At 50.5% G+C, this 3,909-nt stretch overlaps 1 pseudogene; it reads right to left on the reverse strand.

Moving 5' to 3' along the window:
* Window positions 1-2,292: 2,292 nt before the first annotated feature.
* Window positions 2,293-3,380, reverse strand: LOC109764155 (ethylene-responsive transcription factor 1B-like; annotated as a pseudogene).
* Window positions 3,381-3,909: the final 529 nt, after the last annotated feature.

Raw genomic sequence — 3,909 nt, forward strand, 5'->3', positions numbered from 1 at the left:
ACGAGGACGTGCGGGACGACGAGGAAAAGGAATCAGGGGGAAATGGTGTTCTCACCCCCGTTGCAGGGGAGTTGGGCGGCGAGGCTCGCAGTAGACGGTTGGTGGAGCGGCACGGCGCGGCCGACGTGAGGCGGAGATGAGGACGACGGCGACAACGGCGGTGGTGGAGACGACGACGTCCGGGGCGAGCGCGGCGACGGCGGTCCGGCGGGGAGATGGGATCGGGGAGGCTGCCCCGATGCAGATCGGGCAGGGAGAGAGATGAGGAAGCGAGGCGGAGGGCGTCGGGGTCCTCAGGCGGGGGGGGGGGGGGACTTCGGGTAGCGTCTTGGCGGTGGCGTGGATCGAGCCCCGATCCAGATCGGATCGGGAGGGGAGGCGAACGTGGGGGGGGAGTGAGGCGATGGGTTGGTTAGGGTTTCGGTTTACTAGGGTTATGGGGGAGTGGGGGCCGGCCTGGGCTAGTGGGCTGGCCGGCCAGCTGGGTCAGTGGGCCGTGATGAGGGGGGTTCTTCCTTTTTGGTTTCTTTTGTTTTATTTTTCCTGTTAATTAGTTTTTCTATTTTATTTACTATTCATTTTAGTTTTGTTCATTATAAAACAACACCTAATGTAGTGTTACTAGTTATTCCATTGCCAATACTAGTTAGGCATTAAAAAACAGTTTGTAATCTTGTAACTTGAAAAGGTATTTAATTAATTGTTCTACTAGTTGTTTTGGTTAATTTAGAGCATTTAATTTTATTATAAAAATGTGGTTTCTTCATCATAATTACTTATGCATTATTTGACACAACCCGAACAATTTAGTTTTGATGTTCGAAAACTTTTGTTGTTTGCATATTTTGAATTTGAATTTTGAATCCGTTTTGAACGAACGTGAGGTTAACAACAGTAACCATGGTGACGTGGCATCATTAGCAGGGAATTACTGTAGCTTAATTATCCGAGCGTCACAGTTCCCCTTCATGAAATCCTGATGAACTATATAAGTAGCACTGTAGCAGTGGGCAATGTGTGGGTTCGTTGGCAGCAGCCGATGGCATGTACTTCTTCATGCAAGCCTGAGCTCTTTTCCTTCGGCGTGTTCTGGCAGTGGGCTGTGTAGGGCACTCTACTTTGGGTGAGCCTCTTCGGCACATTTGGGTGCTCTGATCTGCTCTTTGGGACTATCCGGCGGCTTCCATCGATGTTCATGTGGAACTTTTCGTTCTTCGACGGTGCGACGTCTTGCGATCCAGTCGAGGAGGTTGTGTCCACCTTCGGAGAAGAAGTTGGATGGATGTGTCGTACCGAGGTCCTTAGTGTCTGGTGATGGCAGGCCATGTAGGTGCATTTCATTCCGTCTTCAGAGCGGGCATTGCTTCCATTCATGTTTAGTTGCGGTGGAGGACCTCGACTTCTTCATCTATGTGTTCTTTTTTATATTCTTCATGCATGAAGTGTCCGAGGCTTAGTTAGCTGTTTTCCAACTTCTCTGTATCTTGCCGCTTTCTGTTGTTCTACTTGGTTGCATGCTGCAGTTGTATCCTTGCCGGTTGATAGCTTTGTTAATTCAAAGTCGGACTAGGCTAACGCCCAACTCGGGCTCGGCTTCGTCTTTTCTCTAAAAAATCAGCATGGCTGACATCGGCAACAACTCTGTCGCCACGGCCGTTCCGGCTGGACAACTGTTCCGACCATTCTCTTATTGGTTCATGCATTTATTCTCCATGCGAATTTCATAGGTGTGTTAGCTCCATGTTGCCTACTTACTCACAGTTTTTACATCTAGTATAATTAATATTGCTTTTAAAAAAGCATAATTAATATTAATGTTTTAGAAAGCACAGTTATGTACTTTCTAGAAAAACAATTTTTTTGCGGGGTCTAGAAAAACAATATTAACTGTGTTTTTCTAAAAGCAATATTTTAAAAACATATTCACAGTTTTTACATCTCGTTATTAAATATTGTATTTAAAAAAAGCACAATTAATATTGCTTTTTTAGAAAGCACAATTAATATTGCTATAGCACCGCCGTGCTGGTGGCCCTTCATCTACCGACTCCCGCCACCATCGACGACATTTGGGACATCGCCACGCCGCTGGGACAGGACGACGATATATGGCCATCGGTGGCGCGCTCCATCCTCTGGAAGATCCGAGACTCCAGAAACTCAGTGGTCTTCCGCGGAACCCGTCATTCCGTACATGTAACCGTCCAAAAAAAATATTGGTATAGCACGATATCGATTGCCATGATATTATTGTGGATTAGTAAATCAATTAAAATCCTAATTATTCCAGCATGTTGTTCTGATTTATTGTCGTGGCATAGCCATTATAGTGTGTAAACCATCATCGCCCAAGGAATGACCCAAAGACACACGCACCTTAGAATGTTGCATGCCATTTACAAACATGGAATGGAAGTGATGGTGGGCACGGCAGCAAGCCAGCAATGTAAAACGGATGCGATAGCTCGCCGCTACCTCTGCATAAGACGGCGTCGCTCTCACGGAAAGAAATGGCAGGAGCTCTCGGTTCGGTTCACCACGACGGACACATCAAGTCATCATATATACATATATAGGATGCATGAGCGGAGCGGTGGCTCACAGATCCGACATGGTGAGCAGCTCCTCGAGGTAGTCGGCTCCAAGGTCCTCCAGCTCCAGCACGCACGCTGACAATGACGATGCAGCGTCGGTCCCCGCTGCCGCCGTCGCCGTGCCCGTCCTCATCTTGTTCTTGGGATTTTTCTTCCGGATGCAGTGGCGGCGCTTCAGCGCGAGCGCAGGCGAGTCCCCCGCGGCGGCGGCCCCGCCGATGCCGAGCGCGCGCAGCGACTCCTGCACAAGCTTGACCGGGAAGTTGAGCACGGCGGCCGGGCCGCGCACGGAGAAGGCCGCCTGGTCGTAGGCGAGCGCGGCGGCATGCGGAGTGTCGAAAGTGCCAAGCCAAACACGGGCGCCGTTGCGGGTGGAGTCCCGGATCTCCGCGGCGTACTTGCCCCACGGCCGCTTCCGCACCCCGATGAGCGGCGACTCCGGCGCACTGCATGAACCACTGGAGCTCCCCTGGAGTCCCAGCGCCGGCCACGCGACAGGAGTCGCCGTGAACTCGCCGCCTCCACTGTGGTCGCCGGCCGCGTCACCTGCAGAGGCGGGAGGTGAGCCGTGGTCGGTGCTGGTGATGGAGGTGGCTTCCATGAGGAACGACAACCGCTGGTGGTCGACCTCCATGTCAGCACTCAGCACGAGCTCGAGCTTGAGGAGCACGCTGATGATGTGTGCACTGTGGTGTACCGGAGGAGAAAGAAATAGAGTAGCCGTGGTGGTAGGAGTGATCCCCTGTAGGTAGCTCCATGTAGATAATGAATTACTCCTACTTGTCTTGGATTTGTCTAGATACGGATGTATCTAGACTCATTTTAGTGCTAGATACATCCGTATCTAGACAAATCTAAGACAAGTAATTCGGAACGGAGGGAGTAAGAGTTAAGACGAGCAGCATATACGTCGAGTCTACGAGACAATCCGTATATCTCTCTATATATAGCCAGCGTTCAGCGAACAAGCGCAGCTACGTACACGGGGCAGACAAGCTTTGAATTGCAATGACACAACTGTAATCTATAGATCAACTTGTCCATCCATCAGCTACACGGGCCGGCCTTGCATGCTGGACCGATCTAGAGTAGTATGGACGAATAATAGGATTGCACAGATGCGAATGACGTAGGGCGGCTGGATACGGCAACGCACCCGGGCGTCATCAGGTGAATACCTTTTCCTAATCCTAATACGTATAGACGGTAGGTATAAGTAGTATGCAATCTAACCCAAATTAGCAGGCTGGCTCCTGAAGCTAGCACATGAAGCGCATATGGAGGGTGCATGCATCTACGCTGAATACATGTACGC

This window comes from Aegilops tauschii, chromosome 5 (genome assembly GCF_002575655.3).
Source record: "Aegilops tauschii subsp. strangulata cultivar AL8/78 chromosome 5, Aet v6.0, whole genome shotgun sequence".
Taxonomy (NCBI): domain Eukaryota; kingdom Viridiplantae; phylum Streptophyta; class Magnoliopsida; order Poales; family Poaceae; genus Aegilops; species Aegilops tauschii.